The following is a 20,250-nucleotide window of genomic DNA, read 5'->3' on the forward strand; positions in this document are numbered from 1 at the left end:
GAGAGATGAATAAAACTGAAAGTTAAAAAAAACCTATTGAACTAATAAATAAAACTGAAAGTTTTTTTAAAAGGAACAAAATAGATAAATCTTGAGTTAATTTGATTTTAAAAAGAAAGGAAGAAAACAAATTACCAGTATTAAAAATGAAAATGATTAGTTTACCATCAATGAAGAAGAAATTAAAACAATAATTAGATGCTATTTTGCCCAACTATATGCAAACTAATCTGGCAATCTTTTTGAAATGGATGGATATTTTCAAAATATAAATTACCATATTAACAGAAGATGAAATAAAATACTTAAATAATACCATTTTAGAAAAAAAAAAAAAGGAACAAATTATCAATTAACTCCCTAAGAAAATTCCTTCAGGTTCAGTTGAATTTACAAGTGAGTTCTACCAAGCATTTAAACAATTCATTCCTATACTGTATAACTTATTTGGAAAAATAGACAAGGAATTCTGCCAAATTCTTTTCATGACACAAATATGGTGCTGATACCTAAACCAGGAAGAGCCAAAAAAAAAAACCTAAAACTAGTTTTATTAATTAATACTAATATAAGAATTTTAATAAAATATTAGCAAAGAGATTACAACAATCTATTAATCTATTACCAGAACAATATACTATGACCAAGAGAAATTTATACCAAGAATGCAGGGATGTTTAATATCAGGAAAACTATTGCATAAATTAATATATCAATAACAAAATAGTAGAAATCAGATGATTATCTCAGTAGATGCAGAAAAAAGCTTTTGATATAATTTAGTATCTATTGCTATTAGAAAGACTAGTGAGAACAGGAATAAATGGTGTTTTCCTTAAAATGCTAAGCAGCATATACCTAAAATCAATAAGCATTATTTGTAATAACCTGGTTATTTCCCTTCATCTCTTCTTCTTCATGTTTGTCCTTTTTCTCCTTTAATTCTTTCTCTCATTTACCAGTGTTTTGCTCCTGTCTATCTACTCCCTTTTCTGTCCTCTGTCACTTTCTCCCCTCCAACAAATTTACTTATTTACCTCCCCTCTTGTTTTCTTGTCAGGGAAGACAATTTCTATATTCAACCTGATTGTGTATATTATATCCTCTTTGAAACAATGCTGATGAGAGGAAGGTTCAAGCAATGCTCATCACTCATCCTCCCATCTTCTCCTCCAATGTAATAGATTTTTTTGCCCTTTCCTCTGCAATAATTTACCTCATTCTACAAGTGATATCTTCCCATATATAGAACTAAACAATTTAGCTCTATTGAATCCCTTGTTTTCTTTCTCCTTTTTATGTCTTTTTATTTTTCTTCTAGGTTTTGATAACAGAGATAAGTTTTTTCTTGTTGTTGTTCAGTTCTCCTTATGAAAGTCTGAAATCCTTTGGTCTTAAGGAATGACCACTTTACTTTCCTTGCTGCATTATTTTCCTGGGTAATTCTTGGTTGTAGTTGTTGCTCCTTTTCTTTCCAGAATATCATCTTCCATCTCTAATCTTTTATTGTTGCAGCTGTTAAATCTTGCATAATCCTGCATAATCCCTATTTTGGATCTCCAATATTTTAATTGTTTCTTTCTGGACACTTCTAGTATTTTTTTTCTTCACCTGATTGTTCAGAAATTTGGTTATGACGTTCCTTGGAGTTTTTATGTTAGGATCTTTTCCCTGAGGTGATCAATTAGTTCTTTCACTGCCTATTTTTTCCTCTGTTTCAAAATATCAGGGTAGTTTTCCTTGATAAATTCTTGAAAGATGCTGTTCAGGTCCTCCATGTGATTATGGTAGCCCAATTTTCAGGTTAGTTGTTTTTCCCATGAGATGTTTTGAATTTGGTTGATTGACTCTTGATTCCTCATAGAATCATTAGTTTCCAATGACATTTTCTAATTTTTAAGGAGTTGTTTTAGTTATTATTATGTGCAAATTAACATTTATCCAGTTCTCTTAAAAATGTATTTATTTATTTAAAACAAATGCAAAATAGGAAAAAAGCAAAGTAGAAAAAGACAGAAAAATTTTAAAAAGCATTTTTTGTGTCCAGCAGAACACCAGGGAGAATTCAAAATCCATAACAATATATTTCCATTTCAAGCAAGCATATGTAAAAGAAAACATTTATAACTGTCCATCATTTTTTTGTTTTCTTGTAGGGATTTTTTTCTTTTGTTCTCTGCTGTGTACTTTTTACTTCATTCTTTTTCTCCTTTTCTTCCCTTCACCTCCCCCAAGTTAAGCAAGGACATATTTATGTATACACACTCACACAAATATGTTTATATATGTATATGTACCCTAACCTATACAATACACACAAATACATACACATGTACATACATCTAAAACAATATTAATATGACTGACAAATAATGTAGAGTTTTCTCTTGATTGAATTTTTTTTTAACTTTGACTTTTTTTTAGAACGAAATAAATATTTTATTTTATTTTTTTCATCATCAAGTAAATTATTTTATTTATTTTATTTTATTTTTTATTTAATAGCCTTTTATTTACAGGTTATATGTATGGGTAACTTTACAGCATTAACAATTGCCAAACCTCTTGTTCCAATTTTTCACCTCTTACCCCCCACCCCCTCCCCCAGATGGCAGGATGACCAGTAGATTTAACTTTGACTTTGAGATCAATGATTACTATACTTACTTTTTTAAAAATAAATTCTACTGCTGCATAATTATTGTGTTTTTATTTCTTGTTTTCTGTTCCTGCTCTTTTACTTTACTTTTTCCCATTATCTTGCCTTGCTATTACTTAACCTCTTTGCTATGCCATCCCATGGATCCCTTCATTATCTTCTTCCCTCATCATTTCCCTCATTCTTTATCCCATTACCATTAATGTACACACCTTACCCTATTCCTGTTAATCTATATACCCTTCTGTACCCAATCTTTTCTTACATCAACCTTTCTGTCTCTCTTTATCTCTTTCTGTTAATCTGCACACTTTATTCTATTCCAATTTATATATCTTTCTCTATCTAATTCCTCTGTGTTAGTTCTTGCTCTTGCATTTGTATAATAAAATTACTATTTGTAACTTTCCCCACATAGTATGTGTATGTTATTCACATCATACTGAGCTCTACTCAAATCTTTCTTTTGGACTACCCAATTATTATTATTTTTTTTAATTCAGGGAGAATAATTTTATTTTAATCCTATAGGTAATAGGGAACCATTAAAGTTTACTTGAGGATAACTCTACTTTACAAAGGTCATTTTGCAACTATTTGGAGCTCACCCTCATATCCTATTCTTTTTTTATTGAAGCTTTTAATTTACAAAGCATATGCATGGGTGTTTTTCCAACAGAGACCCTTGCATAACCTTTTATTGCAAATTTTCATCTCCATTCCCCAACCTCCTCCCCTAGTTGGCAGGTAGTCCAAGACATATTGATTATGTTGAAATGCATGTTAGATCCAATATATGTATACATATTTATACAGTTACCTTGTTGTGCAAGAAAATTCAGATCAAGAAGGAAGAAAAAGAAAAACTGAGAAAGAAAACACAATGCAAACAAATACCAACAGAGAGAGTGAGAGTCTATGTTGTGGTCCACTTTCTGTTCCCATGGTTCTCTCTCTGGGTTTAGACAGCTCTCTTTATCATTGCACAAGTGAAACTGTTTTGAATCATCTCATTGTTGAAGAGAGCCATGTCTATCTGAATTGATCATTGTTGGAATCCTAGTGTCAACTCAACTTGAAACAAGGTGAAAACTCAAGGGTGATGTCAGAATCTTGGTGTTAACTCAATAGAATTGATACAGTGCTTATTGGTTCACACCTTAGAGCAAATCCTTACAAGGTGATAAGTTGCTAATACTGATGGAAACAATGCTTGTGTTCATACTTTTAGAGAGCTCATAAGTATCTAAGTACTCAATGGAGTTCACATGTTTGAGAGAGTTCAGGGTTTAGAAAGAAACACTGAATTCACACCTCCCTTAGGGCCAGAGAGCACTCTGGGAGATAACCCAGAATCCCTCTCCCTCCAGAAGGCAGAGTTAACCTTTGGGAGATCACATATATACAGGGAGCTCTTTGAGCTTGAGGGAGTTACTTGAGAGAGTTTTCTTGAGAGAGTTTTTACTTGGGAGCATTCCCAGGAGTCGGGGAGGAGCACTCTGCAGGAAAGCCTACAAGCCCTATCTTCCAGGCAAGAGAGATTCATCGTATCTTCTACCTTGGTGCTGGCTGGACTTGGAAGGACAAACCTTTGGATTAGGAGACATTGGGGTGGAGCTCTTAGAACCAAGAAGAAAGATAGGCCTCTGGGCTAACCGGGATATATTGAAGGACACAATAAAAGATCTGAACTTTTTTTTATCACCTGGCTGAGTTTTGGAAAAAGAAACACCAACAGATCATCATATATTCTTGTTGTGTATAATGATCTCCTGATTCTGCTCATTTCACTTAGCATCAGTTCATGTAAGTCTTTCCAAACCTCTCTGAAATCATCCTTTTGGTCAGTTCTTACAGAGCAATAGTATTTCATAACACTGCTGGGTCAAAGGGCATGCACAGTTTGATAGCTTTTTGAGCATAGTTCCAAATTGCTCTCCAGAATGGTTGGATTCATTCACAATTCCATAAACAATGTAGTAGTGTCCCAGTTTTCCCACATCCCCTCCAACATTCGTCATTATCTTTTCCTGTCATCTTAGCCAATCTGAGAGGGGTGTAGTGATTGCATTTCTCTGATAAATAGTGATTTGGAGCACCTTTTCATGTGGCTACAAATAGTTTCAATTTCTTCATTTGAAATTTGTCTGTTCATGTCCTTTGACCATTTATCAATTGGAGAATGACTTGAATTATTATAAATTTGAGTCAATTCTCTCTGTATTTTAGAAATGAGGCCTTTATCAGATCCTTTGTATATAAAAAAGTTTTCCCAGTTTATTGCTTCCCTTCTAATCTTGTCTGCATTAGTTTTGTTTGTACAAAAATTTTTAACTTATATAATCAAAATTATGTATGTTATGATCAATAATGATCTTTAGATCTTCTTTGGTCACAAATTCCTTCCTACTCCACAAATCTGAGAGGTAAACTATCCTATATTCTTCTAATTTTTAACAGTATCATTCTTTATATCTAGATCATGAACCCATTTTGACCTTATCTTGGTATACAATGTTAGGTATAGGTCAATGCTTACTTTCTGTCATACTAGTTTCCAGTTTTCCCAGCAGTTTTCAGCAAATAGTGAATTCTTATCCCAAAAGATGAGGCCTTTGGATTTATCAAATGCTAGATTGTTATAATCATTGGCTATTTTGTTCTGTGCATCTAATCTATTTTACTGATCAACTTCTCTATTTCTTAGCCAATACCAAATGGTTATGGTGACCACTGCTTTATAATATAGTTTTAGATCTGATATAGTTAAGGCAGCTTCATTTGCTTTTTTCTTCATTAATTCCTCTGAAATTTTTGACTTTTTTTTCTTTCAAATGAATTTTGTTGCTATTTTTTCTAGTTCAGGAAGTTAGTTTCTTGGTAGTTTGATTGGTATAGCACTAAATAAATAGATTAGTTTAGGGAGTATTATCATCTTTATTATATTCCCTTGACCTGTCCACAAACACTTGATATTTTTCCAGTTGCTTAGATCTGACTTTATTTGTGTGGAAAGTGTTTTGTAGTTTTACTTATATAGTTCCTGACTATCCCTTGGTAGATAAATTCCCAAATATTTTATATTATCAACAGTTATTTTAAATGGAATTTCTCTTTGTATTTTTGCTGTTGGATATTGTTAGTGATGTATAAGAATGCTGATGATTTATGTGGATCTATTTTGGATCTTGAAACTTTGCTAAAGTTGTGGATTATTTCTAATAATTTTTATGTTAAGTAATTTATTTCCTCTTCTGTTGGGCAATCTATATTTTTGTCGGTATTGCTCCATTTCACTTAGGTTGTCCAATTTATTGGTATAAAGTTGGGCAAAGTAACTCCTGATAATTGCTGTAGTTTCCTCCTCATTGGTAGATTGTACACCTTTTTCATTTTTGAGACTAACAATTTGATTATCCTCTTTCCTTTTTTTAATCATATTAACTAAATGTTTATCTATTTTGTTGGTTTTTTCATAAAACCAATTCTTAGTTTTATTTATTAATTTTATAGTTTTTTTTAGTTTCAATTTTATTGATCTCTCCTTTTATTTTTAGTATTTCAAATTTGGTATTTGATTGGGGGGGTTTAATTTGTTCTTTTCCTAGCTTTTTTAGTTGCAAGCCCAATTTATTGATCTTCTCTTTCTCTATTTTATGGAAGTAAATACCTAGAGATATAAAATTTCCTCATACCATTTTGGCTGCATCTCACAGATTTTGTTATGTTGTTTCATTATTGTCATTCTCTTGGATGAAATTATTGATTGTGTCTATGCTTTGTCAAATAGTGAGTTTTGGTATCTCTGTCATTACAGAATTCAATTTGAAATATTATTTTAAGTTGTTTGAAGGGAATCTTTGGAGAGGGCTTTTTAAGCAGGTAACCATGTAACATTTCTCTGTGGAGTAGGAGAAGCTTTCTTTTTTTTAACTTCACTGTCATCCTTTAAAGATGAACCCTGGTTTTTCCTTTTCCCATTTAAGTTTCTAATATTTGGGTACTTTTCCTTTGCCTGCTAATTATTTTTTTAAAATTAAGAACTTTTAGTGTAATCACCTCTAGTCTTAGGTAGAGGGGTGCCTCTGACTTTATTTCTCCATAGCCTGGAACTCATAACCAAGAGTTCCACTTTTTGTAAGTGCCCATAATCAGGGATTACCCTGCTCCAATGTCTGTACTCTCCACATTCGATGCTTCATAGCGAGGGCCCTATCTCATTAGTACACCTGGTCCTGGTGTTTTTTATCAGAATAGGTTTCTCCAATCTCCTCAACTACTCACACTATTCAGGAAGTAAAAAATTACTGAGGTGCAAGTGTTTGCATTTCATAGTGGCTTAATTGTCAGGTCTTTGGTTGTTGTAGGAGGGGCCCTATTCTGCCCCAAGTCTTACTTGTTTTTACTGGTCTATATTCTCCCTTGGGCACAAATATTGTTTGTGGGAGAAATTTGGAAAGCTCAGAATTTTCTCACTGACTTTGCCATCTTTCCAGAAGCCACTCTCAAGTTGTACTTTCTAAAGAGTAATTTTGGTCAGTGTATTTTTGTATCTCCTTTTCCATTTGGCAAATTCCCCTTCTTAAGTAGTTCTTTTCTTTTTTTAAGATGTTGACTCTTTTTAAATAATTTTCCTACAATCACTCTCATTTCTTTTCCCACTTTTTCCTCTACCTCTGTTATATGATTTTTAAACTCCTTTTGAATTGTTCCATTTGTTCTTCCTGGGCTTATAACCACTTCCCATTGTCTTTTGGTTTGTTCATAGGTGTTTTGATATTTTGCCCAATCCTGAGTTTGTGACTTGATGTTCTCTTGCCAACATAAAATTTTATATTGTTATATTCTTTGTTGTTGTTTGTTCATCTTTTTTTGGTCTTTTTTACTTCTTTTAAATTTGAGCTCTATTTTTGGGTTAGAAGGTGAATTATCTTAGGCTTCTTGTGCCAGAAGCTATAGGCTCTGGTTGTTTATTTTGTGTTGTGATTTCTTTTTAATTTTGGTTACATTAGACTAGTTTGTGCAAAATCTTTTAACTGTCATATAATCAAAATTATCCTTTTTTTATTCTCTATAACCTTCAATATCTTTTGTTTCATCACAAAATCTTCCATCATCAATGAATTTGACAGACACATTTTTCTATGCTCCACTAATTTACTTATGAATTAACCTTTTATGTCTAAATCATCTACCCATTTTGACTTTATATTGATATAGAATGTTTGGTGTTGGTATGTGCCTGGTTTCTGCTACTGTCTGCTAAACTAGTTTTTTTAGCAATTTTTATCAAATAGTGAGTTTTGGTAGCTCTGTCATTACAGAATTCAATTTGAAATATTATTTTAAGTTGTTTGAAGGGAATCTTTGGAGAGGGCAACTGAGAATCTGTTCTACTCTGCCATTTCAACTCTACCCCTGATGATACACTTTAAAGAAAAAGCTGAAACAAGCCACTTTCCTTTCTTCACTTCTTCCTACATTCTGCTCATAGCACTTTCTTCATCATACACCTTCAATAATATCTCTCCCCATCCAAGCCTTTCAATTTTCTTTTATACTTGTCTTTCCTCATTAGAATTCAAGATCCCTGAGGAGAGGGAATGTTTTCTTTTTACTTGTATTTTTACTTACCACTTAGCATAGTTCCTGGAAAGCAGCAAGTACTAAGAAATATTTGTATCTTTGACTTTACTTTCATCAACATCTTCCTGTGTCACATACTGACTATATCACTGCCTTTGCCCTTACATACTTCTTCTCTTTTATGAGTAAGTTTTAGTCTTAGAATCCTTTGGAGACTGAGTAAATGGACATAATATTAAATGGAAGATTTTTTTTTTCTAAAAGAGTAGTAGTATGATTGAAAATACACAAGCTAAAAGTAGGAAATAATTAAGGCAAAGCTTCTTAAACTGTGGGTTGCAATCCCATATGGCATTATGTAACTGAATGTGGGAGCCACAAAATTATGATTATTATCAGTGTTTCCTTTGTAAATGTATTTCATATACATCCCTGGCATCATGTATAAATTTCTCAGGTGAAAAGGAGATATAAGTGAAAAAACTTTAAAAATCCCTGAATAAAGCAATTCTATTTTAATGTGTTAGAATTTTTCCATAGACATATAATGAGAATGAGAGTTTTATATTTTTGCCAACCTTAATTATAGTTGGGACTTTTTTTTTTGTTTTTATGTTTTTTGGTTTTTTTTTTTTTTTTTTTTTTTTTTTTAGGAAAACTCAGTGAAACATTCAAGAAATGCCCTCAAGGAACAATTCAGAACATTTTCCATTTATGATTTATGGGATTTACAACTATAACAGACCTTAAAGATAAATTAGTCCAATCACTTCATTTTACAGATGAAAAGAGTAAGGAACAGAAAAGTTATTTATTCAATTAGTTTATTTATATATTCATTCAACTAGTACAGTTATTTATTCACCTAGTAGGTAAAATGCTATGATTTTAATTCAGGTCCATAGGCTCCAGATACAGGATTTTTTCCACAATATCACAATGACACATCATAATTCAGTGATAAAATTTCAGGAAGTACTTATTCAATATACCTTCTCACCCAGGAAATATATTTTCTGAGTAATTTTTCTGAGGAAATCCTGTGCCATATGTATTATATATGGAATTAAATGAGAATTCTCACTGTATAAGGGAATTCTATACAACACTAAATATCTGTATAACTGAGATCATTGGACATCATTTTGAAGCCTTACTTCAAAACTGGCAGCCATGAGAGGAAAGTAAGAACTTTTGAATTGCTGAAAGAGTCATGCTCCCCTGCACTTTCAGAGTTTGCAGATCTACAGAAATCTGAGAACAGTGTTTGAACTGAGGTGTTTCTTCTGACTCATACTTACACAGCTCCCTTACTATTTTATATATCTGTATAGCTCTTCAACTTCATTTTATTTTTCCATTTAGTAAATAGGTAAATAGATAAACTGGTAAATATACTAATTGGGCTTGCCTTGCCTTCTTGAAACCATAAAAAAGTGATCAGGTAAGTGAAATATTTTAAACCCCTTGGAATCCTGTCCTTGGATTAGACATACATGAGAGACATGGGCATAGATATATATATAATCTCATGTTAAAGCATATAGATAGTAGAGATTGCCCATCATTGGTGATCTTAGATACTGTCTACTCCTCATCCCAACTAGACTGCTGCTGCTGCTGGAGTGTCTTGTCCAGCACCAGAAAAGGTGAGGTGGATTCCAGATCCTATCCATCCCCATCAAATACCAACTAAGTCTTTATATTTGTCTTACCCCACTCCCAACAAACATTTTAAATTTATTTTAAATCTTCAACAATCTGTGATATCATTGATGTCAGTACTACCTTTACCCATATGAATATCCTTCATGCTATTTTAGATAGTTTGATTTTTTTTTTTTTTGTGGAAAACAACAATGTGAACAAAACAAGATAAATAAACAAAAACATTACCTTGTCTTTCCCCTTCTGCTTTTCAAAATTAATCTCATTGGTCATTGAACAAGTAATATATTGTTCATGTTCCCAGACCTGTGCTCAATTTTTTTCATTCTGTTATTACTTATCCATTATAATAGCTTTCATGAGCCCTGGATGCTACCATGAAGCATGGAATTGGAATTCAGAAGAGGTTGGGCACATACTTTTGAGTTTATTGACTTAAAATATGAAGATATGACAGATGGAAACCATAAGTAATGTGAATTCTACTCAAGAAAATACAGTGAATTATAAAAATATGTACTGCATGAAGCTTCACAAGACAATATCTTGTAGAGAAAAACACAAGACTGGAAATTAGAGAACTTGGATAAACTCTGTGAGTTCAAACAAATCATTAAACCAAACTGGGTTTAAATTCCCTCACCAATAAAACTAGAATTTAGCCTAGTAGTTTCTAAGGATCTTTCTAAATATATGATTGGCTACTTTCTTTGGGAATACAGTTATTTTTTTAGACAGAGCACTCATTTTGTCAGAGTTTCTATTCAGTTAGGGTGATCTCTTGCTTTAGAAGATTAATGACATGTCATGACTATATACAAAAGTCATACTTTTAAATTTAATACTGAGATTTTCACCTAAATTTGCTTTTCTTCTTGTAGAGTAGATTCAGAATGGATGGAAAGAGAAGATGTCTGAGTAGCTTATTCATTTCTGAATGCTTGATGTCTGTTATATAATAAAGACTGACACCTAGACTAATGATGATGAAATAGGGTTATGTCTGCTGTACATTCAGGCATTTCCAAAGAGCACCCTTTTTTTTAATGCCTAGATAAGGACACTTTAATTTGCCTACTGATTCAGCATGGTTAATCATGAATTTGTGAAAGGAGGGGAGGCTGGTTCATCCTGTTTTGTTTGTAGATTAATTTGAAGACTACTTTTGATACTTCTACATATGATATTAAGATAAATAATAATAACATAATTTTATAGCATTTAAGCTTTGCTAAATACTTTTAAAATGTCTTATTTTATCTTCCCCAAAATTTTAGGAAGTAGCAGCTCTCATTATCATCAATTATAAATGAGAAAATTAAGGCAAGTAGAGGATATGTGACTCATCTAGGATGATACAGTTAGTAAAAGTATGACATGGGATTTCACATCAAATCCTTTTTTTTTTTTTTTTTTTTAATTTAATAGCCTTTTATTTACAGGATATATACATGGGTAACTTTACAGCATTAACAATTGCCAAACCTCTTGTTCCAATTTTTCACCTTTAATTCCCAATTTCTCCCTTAAATGGCAGGATGACTAGTAGATGTTAAATATATTAAAATATAACTTAGATACACAATAAGTATACATGACCAAATATTATTTTGTGAAGAAAAGAATCAGACTTGAATTATTGTACAATTAGTTTGTGAAGGAAATCAAAATGCAGGTGCATAAATATGGATTGGGAATCAATGTAATGGTTTTTAGTCATCTCCCAGAATTCTTTTTCGGGCATAGCTGGTTCAGTTCATTACTGCTCCATTAGAAATGATTTGCTGATCTTGTTAGTTGAGGATGGCCTGATCCATCAGAACTGGTCATCATCTAGTATTGTTGTTGATATATATACAGATCTCCTGGTCCTGCTATTTCACTCAGCATCAGTTCGTGTAAGTCTCTCCAGGCCTTTCTTGAAATCATCCTAGTTGGTCATTTCATAGAACAGTAATATTCCATAATTTTCATATACCACAATTTATTCAGCTATTCTCCAACTGATGGACATCTCATCTGTTTCAGTTTCTAGCTACTACAAAAGGGCTGCCATAAACATTCGTGCACATACAGGTCCTTTCCTTCTTTATAACTTTGGGATGTAATCCCAGTAGTAAACTGTTGATGATCAAAGGGTATGCATAGTTTATAACTTTTTGAGCATAGTTCCAAACTACTTCCAAAATGAATTCGATCTGTTCACAACTCCACCAACAATGAATCAATGTCCTAAAGTTTTCCCAGATCCCTCCTAATCGTAACTCATCATTATTATTTCCTGTCATCATAGCTAATCTGACAGGTGTGTAGATGGTATCTTAGAGTTGTCTATAATTTGTATTTACTCATTGATTAATAAATGACTTGGAGCATCATTTTCATATGACTTAGAAATAGTTTGCAATTTACTTCTATCTGAGAATTGTCTGTTCATATCTCTTGATCCATTTTTACAATTGAGAATGTCTTGATTTTTATAAATTAGAGTTTAATTTTATATATTTTTGAAATATGGCCTTTATTCAGAACTTTGACTGTAAAAATATTTCTCCATTTCATTGCTTCCTTCTTAATCTTGTTGATTAGATTTATGTTATTACAAAAACTTTTCAGTTTGGTATAATGCAAAATTTCTATTTTGTGATCAGTAATCGATCTCTGAAGTTCTGTTTTGGTCATTAAAGACCTTCCCTTCCACAGGATCAATGAGAGGTAAACTATCCATAGTGTTCATCTAATGTTATTAATGATTTCAATTTTTATGCCTAAGTCATGAACTCCATTTATGACCTATCTTGGTGTACATCGTTGAAGTGCATGGATCTAGTGTCCTAGTTTCTGCCTATTATTAGTTTCCAATTTTCCAGCAATTTTTATCAAATATGTAAGTTCTTATCTCCAAAAGCTTTGATCTTTTGGGATTTGTCAAAGACTAGGTTGATATTTAGTTGACTGTTTATATCTTATTAAATTCACATATTCCACTGATCAACTAATCTAGTTCTTTAGCATACTAAATAGCATATTTTGGTAATTAGCTGTTTTATAATTAACTTTAGATCTGGTAACATGCTAAGTCACTATCATTTGATATTTTTTTCATTCAATTCCTTTGAAATTGTTGACTTTTGTTTATCCATAATGAACTTGTATGTTATTTTTTCTAGGTCATTAAAATAGTTTTTATTGGAGTCTGATTGGTAAGCTAAATAAATAGATTAGTTTAGGTAATATTGTCATCTTTTATTATATTTAGTCTGCGTATCTCAAGAGCATTTGAATATTTTTCCAATTGGTTAGATCAGACTTAATTTGTGTGAAAGTGGTCTGTACATTTTGTCTATGAAAGCTTCGATTTTCCTTTAGCAGATAGATTCTAAATATTTTGAATATTATCAGTATTACTTTAAATGAATTTCTTTTGTAACTATGACATGTTGGATTTCTGTTAGTGCATATAAGAATGCTGACACTTATGTGGGTTTATTTTAGCAACCAGAACTTTGTAAAGTTGTGGATTATTTCTAATAACTTTTTGCAATCTCTGGTTTCTAAGTATATCTATCATGTCTAATGGTCATAAGAGTGATAATTTGGCTTCCCATTGACTATTCTATTCCTTTAATTCTTTCATCAGTTCTTATTAAGTATACATAGTTATCTAATAATTTAAATAGTAAGGTGATAGTGGGCAACCTTTGTTTACATTTCCAGATCTTTTTTGGGAATGGTTGCTAGTTTTGTTCTCATTAATATGATGCTTTTGATGGTTTTAAATAAGATGCTGCTGATTATTTTAAGGAAAGTTCATTTATTCCTTATACTCATTAGTTTTTAATAGGGAATGGATGTCTGGATTTTTATCAAATGCTTTTTCTGCAATCTATTGATGATCATATGGTTTTTGTTAATTTGGTTATTAATATGCAATTATATTGATATGTTTTCCAATATTGAACCAGCTCCTGTATTCCTGGTATAAATCCTTTTGGATCGATAGTGTGATTATCGCTTGGAGATGATTTTCTTAGTCTTTTTGCTAATATTCTTATTTAAGATTTTAGTTCAATATTCATTAGGAGATTGGTCTATATTTTCTTTTCTCTGTTTTCAGCCTACCTGGATTTGTGTGATCAGTACATGTTGGTCATGTAAGGAATTTGGTAGGACTCTTCATTCCTTATTTCAATCAAATAATTTATATAGCATTGGGGCCATTGTTCTTTAAATGTTTGGTAAAATTATGTAACTATTTGGTCCTGTTGGATTTTTCTTAGGAGTTGTTTAATGTGCTGTTTGCTGGTTTTTTTCTGACAATGGGACTATTCAAGTCAAGTTGTGGTTACTTCTATCCTGTTAGGTCATGGGAAGTTTGCATATTTTGCTGGTAGTAGTTTTTTTCGATGCCATTTACTTTGCAGGTTATGTGCATAATTTAGTTGCATAAGTAGTTTTTTATTGCAGTGTGCTTATAATTTTCTGCAAGCTGGTATTATGTTTCTGTAATTTTCCTGTTTCTATTGGTGGAAAGGTTGCTTTTCCTGTTTGCTTATTGTTTAATGAGGCTGATCTGATGATGGTTTGCTGATTTTTTTCCTCGGCGTGTTTTTAATGGATTTGAGCTAAAGGCTTGAGTGTGGAGTGGTTTATTGGTCATTTTCAGGCATTAGCGCATAGTTTTCTTATTTGTGCTTGTTCTTAATTGTAATTGTAGTTTGTTATGGATGATGAGTTTTTGATACTTGTGCAGATGTGTATTTTCTAGAGTGTTTGCTTTTTTCCTTTAATTTTTTAGAATTTGCCATTGGGGTGAGGCTATGTTTTTTGGGAATGATGTGTGGTTTTTGCATCTTGGTCTTTTGGGTGGTAGTGTTTTTAGATGTGCGAATGCGCCATTTTAGTTTTCATTTTTTTAATATTGTGTGTTTTCTTTCTCTTGTTTTGATTTTAAGTAGCTGTTTCTTAGTATGGAAATTTGCTTATTTTTACTTTTGCTTGAATGGTCTTGCTATTTTCCTTTTTATAAATTTTGGTGTATGGATGTCTATTTTTTTTTCTATTGTGTATTTTCTTTATCTTGAGTGAAATTACTTTTTGTTTTGTAATTTAGCTGTGTGCTATTCATTATTTTCTTCTTTTAGTATGAGATGGGGTGTTTATTTGTTTTGTGTTTCCATTTACTTATTTTTTGTGTTTGATTTGAGCCAGGGCGGTATTTTGCTGCATTTTGTATTTTTTGTATTTGAGTGTGTTTTGATTAGCATGTTTCATAGATTTGCTGCATGTTTTTTTCTGAAGTGAATAGCATTTTGCTTATTTGTGCTTTGGCTGTTAATTTTGAGGTCTTTGTGTTTCTAATATGATGGGTATTTTTGAATAGGTTCATGAACTGCTGAGAAGAAAGTTATTTTCTTCTTTTGGTCTTCATTTTCTCAAAGAGTCCAAATTACTATTTTTGCTAATTTCTATGTTATTTTTACTTTTTTTGCTTTTGTTTTGTGGTTTGATTTGTTTAATTTTGAGAGTGCAAGTGTTGAGATTCTCTTTTGAGTTTTGTTGTTTGCTTTTTCTTGCAACTTCTTAATTCTCTTTAGAAGTGAGTGCTTGCATATTGGTTGGTATGTGATTGTTGTTGTTTATGTGTATTTTTAGTAGGATGTATTTTCTTTTTTTAATGAGATTTTTACTTTGCTTTTATGTTTGTGATTACTGAGAGGTGATGGATTTTGCTTGCTTTTAGGCTTTTTTTGTTTGCTTTTTTGTAAATGTGGCTTTTTTGTAAATAAATATTGTAGGGGTTTCTGACTTTTTGATCGTTGCTATTTGTTTTCTTTATGGGGGGAGTTTATCTATTTATGTTAGGTTAGATTATTAAATTTGTATTTTCTCATTCTATAACCTAGATTGTGTTTTTGTTTTGCTTCCTAACTTTTCCTTTTAAACTTTGACTTCTTTATCAGGATATTTATCCTTTCTTTATAATCTTTCTCCTTTGAGTCTTTTCTTCTTTTTATTTTTTCTTTTCTTTTCTCTTGTTTTTATTGAGGGGAGAATGTTTTCTAAAATAAATGTCATTTTTTTTTTGAGTTAATTGTGAGAGTAAGATTAACATGTTTCCTTCTAAATTCCTCAGATATGATAAGTTTTTAGCTTTTTGGGGATGGTTTCTTTATCCCTTCCTTCCACCTTTTTCTGCCATATCCTTTTCCATATTATTCTTTATGTTTTATCAGTAATCAAATTTTAATGTATTTTTTTGTATATCCAATAGAAATAATTTCTGAAGAGTTATTTTTTTACCTTTTCTGATCTTTGGTTCATTCTGGAGATCAATTTTTGTTTAATTTTGGTTTTTCTTCAGAAACAAATGGAATTCATTTGTTTTATTAATGTCCATCTTCTTCCTTGAAGAAAATGCTCAGCTTAGTGGGTAGTTTTTCTTGCTGTATCCTAAGTTTCGTTTTCTGGAATATCATATTCGGCTCTTTTTTTCTTTTTTAATGTAGAGGCAGCGATCTTTTGGGTGATTCTTTTGTGGACCTGGTATTTAAATGGGTTTTTTTTTGGCTTTTGTAAAATTTTTCCTTAATCTGATAGTTCTGAAATTTTGCATATTCTTGGTTTTTTTTTAGGGTTTTTCGAAGGTGTCTATGAATTCTTTCAGTGCTATTTTACTTTCTGATTCTATTACATCTGGGGTTCTTTTTGATGATTTGTAAAATAGTATCTAGGCTCTTTTTTTCATCATAGTTTTGAAAGTCCAATATCCTGATTATTTCCAGATCTATTTTCAAGTCTGTTGTTTTAGGCAAGTAGTATCCATGGTTTTTTCCAGTTTGTTGTTTTTGTTTTTGTTGATCTGATTTTTGCTGTCTTGATGATATAGTTTCAATTTGTTCGTTCTAATTTTTAAAGAATTATTTTTCTTTATTAGCTTTTTTTTTGATTGTCCATGAGTTTTTGAATGTATTCTTTGGTCTGTAATTTTTTTTTCCATTTATAATTTTTTTTTAGTAATTTTTTTTTTCCAATTCAGATCTATTTCTTGTGTTTTTGTCTTTTTCCAATTACGGATCCTATTTTGTGAATTTTTATTTTTCCAATTTGCTACTTTTACTTTCCTGTGATTTTTTTATTTTTTCTAATTTACCAATTTGTACTTCCTGGGAATTTTTAACTTTTTCCAATTGTATTTGTGTTGTTGTCTTTGTAAGGTTTCTTCCTTTTCCTATTTATCTTCTAACTTCTTTGAGACTTTTAATGGTCTCTTTCTATGAGAGCATTTGTAAGGAGGACAGTTCTGATGATTTTTGTGTTTGAGGTCTTCTGGTTTGTGACCTGCTTTTTTTCTGCATAGAAGCTGTGGATGATTTTTTTCATCTTTTTATTCATGTTTTAAAGCTTTTTAGGGTAGGTCTGCTAGGCAAGGGGTTATAGTCGCTTCTGCAGAGCAGGGAAAGATTTAAACTGATTTCAGGCCTGAGGTATGGGAGTGTCTGAGGAGAGTTTTCTCTCAACAGGAAGTGGATTCAGACTGGCGAGCTTATCAAACGGCTTAGTAGGGCTGAGGGGTTAGCGATTGCCCTTGGCTAGAGACTAGTGGTGAAAGTGCACTGCCCCAGGCCGGAGCCTCTGTGGGACTGTGAGTATTAGCAGCTGAGCACAGACTACAGACTGCCTGAACTCTGCCCCAGTGTCTCTGCCCAATGCAACCGGCCCTTGAAAAGCTTATGGCCTCAAGCTGAGCTTCCCCACTGTGCAGATTGGAGGCTATCCTGGCTGCGTCCTCCTGCTGTGCAGGATCACAACTGCCCTAAGGAGAAGCCCTGTACTGCAGGTTGGGGCTTGTGACTTAGTTGAGATCTGTGCTTTCACTTTGAGACTCTCCGAACCTATTTCTCTCCCGGTCTGGCGATCCCCTGGCCTCGGAACCAACTCTTTTATGAGACTGCAGATTTTCTTCGGCCGGTGAGTTGTTCTACTTCTTATCTTTCCGAATTGTAGCAGTCAAGACTATTTTTGAGGCTCAATATAATATTGATAAAGAGGGTAAGAGAAGAGCTTTGAAAGTCGCGTGTGTCTTCTCCTCCCCCTTCCAACCCCCCCCCCCCCCCCCCCCCCCATCAAATCCTGACTCCAAATCCAGCACACTATAAATTGTGCCATATGGTTGTCTTAAATATTTTTAAAGGTTTGTTATTTCTTTAGTATGGATGCTGTTTTTTGATTCTCTGTTTAACATTAGTAAAATATTTTCAGGAACTATATGACTTCTCAAAATTCATAATTTGATATCATTACTCAGTTCTCTGATAAAGATGTTTTTTGAAATTTGCTATGATGTTCCTTTGATAGAATACCCATCATCTTTCACCAGAAAACTTTACTTGAAGCCTATAGTTGGAGTCTTCCAGTATTATAAGATTTGTCAATATATACATTTATTTGACACAATATTTGAGAAGTCAGAGTGACACTTCAAACCACTGTTAGAAATTAGAGCATGACTTTAAGAAGAAGACTCACAGTTTCCATAATTATGTTCTTGATAAGAGGTCATGGTTAGATTTAAGATGTGCGCAAATGAAAAGGAGAGGTATTCCCAGAAATGTGGAATGTAATTGTCTCAAATGCATCATGTTTCCTGAGTATGCCTTATCCCTCACCATTTTGTGATGTGTCTTATCATGTTAGTCTTGGCATAAAGCTGACAAATCCTGTCAGTACACATTTAGAAAAGGAATCAAGAATCAAAACCAACATAGATTAATAATAATAATAGTAAGAGCAATAGTAATAGTAAGCATAATAATAATGGTAAAAGTAATGATAATAATAATAAAGATCATATTAGACTTCATTTCTTTTTGAGGGATGGGAAGGCAACAAGGAAAGGGCAACAGAAAGCTGGTAGATAAAATAATTCTTCTATAGTTTACTGAAATTTAATAAATATTTTGGATAAAATATTTCATTCTTTAAAATGATAGAGTTATGAACTACCCAATAATACATTCAGATGAATTCAAAACTCTTTATATGTCCAGATTCCCCTCCCTTAATAGTTAATGGTACCATGTCAACATGGCATCAGAACTCTTCCAATATTTATAAGTTCAGGTAATAATTGTAAAGTGCACTTGAGACTATAGTCTCTAAAGTATACTTTTTATATATCTACCTTTTTTACATTCATATATAATTTTATTCTCCCATAATGTATAGCTTATTTTTATAAAGTATCATGTAATCATAAGAAATATCTGAATTGACTTCCGGCCAAGATGGCAGAGAGGACCCACACATCTACTTACACTCTGTGTTTTCTCTCAGAATTTATTTCATGACAAGCCTTGGAATTAGTGCTTGACTGAAAAAAAAAAAAAAAAACACCCACAACTAATTACCAAGAGAAGACATCCTTAAAATTCACCAGAAAAGGTCTGTTTTTGCTCAAGGGCGGGGACAGTTTTAGATAGGGCACAGGCTGAGGGCAGTCAGCAGCAGCAAGAGCAAGGCAGGAAGCTCATAGCTGAGCAGAGCAGAGGGGGTTGGGATATGATCTCAGTCTTCTCTGTGGGGAGAGTTTTACTAGAGTATTGGATACTTTGCCCTGGCAGCAAGCCAGTAGACAAACAGAGAAGCTAAAAACACAGAGGGTAAAGACTATAACCCCAAAAAGCTAGGGTCTCTTGGGACCTAGCCACACCCACCAGGAGTGGGTATGTATATACCCACAGTATATATACTCTCAGAATCTCAGAGTTTCAGAGCACAGACACAGTGCAGTCATCGCTGTCCTGCTAGCATTTCGCTGCTGCCCCCTGCAGTCTGTAGAGGAAGCTCCATAATACTATCCAGCCCCCCCCCCCCAAAAAAAAAAGCAGACTGTATTTGTTTTTTTGCTAGTTTGTTTTCTTTTATTCTTCTCTGACAAAATGAACAAAAAATTTTAACACACCCTAACCACTGATAGCTTCTATATGGATAGAGAGCAGACTTTAAACCCCGAGGAGCCTAAAAACAGACTGTCTCCAGATGTATCCCCAAAGGAGGATATCATCTGGTCCTCAACCCAGATGACTCTGCTAGAAGAAATTAAAAAGGCTCTCACAAGAGAGCTAGAAGAAAAATGGGTAAAGGAAAGGGAGGCTTGGCAAGAGAGTCTGGAGAAGTCATTCCACTTATTTGAAGACAGAGTGAAAAAGAAATAAAATCCTTGAAAAATAGAATTAGTGAACTAGAAAGAGAAAATATCTCTCTAAAAAAAATTGGTGAAATGGAAAAAAATTCCATAGAACAAAACCACTCACTTAAAAACTCAATTGGACAAT

Source organism: Sarcophilus harrisii, chromosome 2 (genome assembly GCF_902635505.1).
Source record: "Sarcophilus harrisii chromosome 2, mSarHar1.11, whole genome shotgun sequence".
In the NCBI taxonomy this organism is placed as follows: Eukaryota; Metazoa; Chordata; class Mammalia; order Dasyuromorphia; family Dasyuridae; genus Sarcophilus; species Sarcophilus harrisii.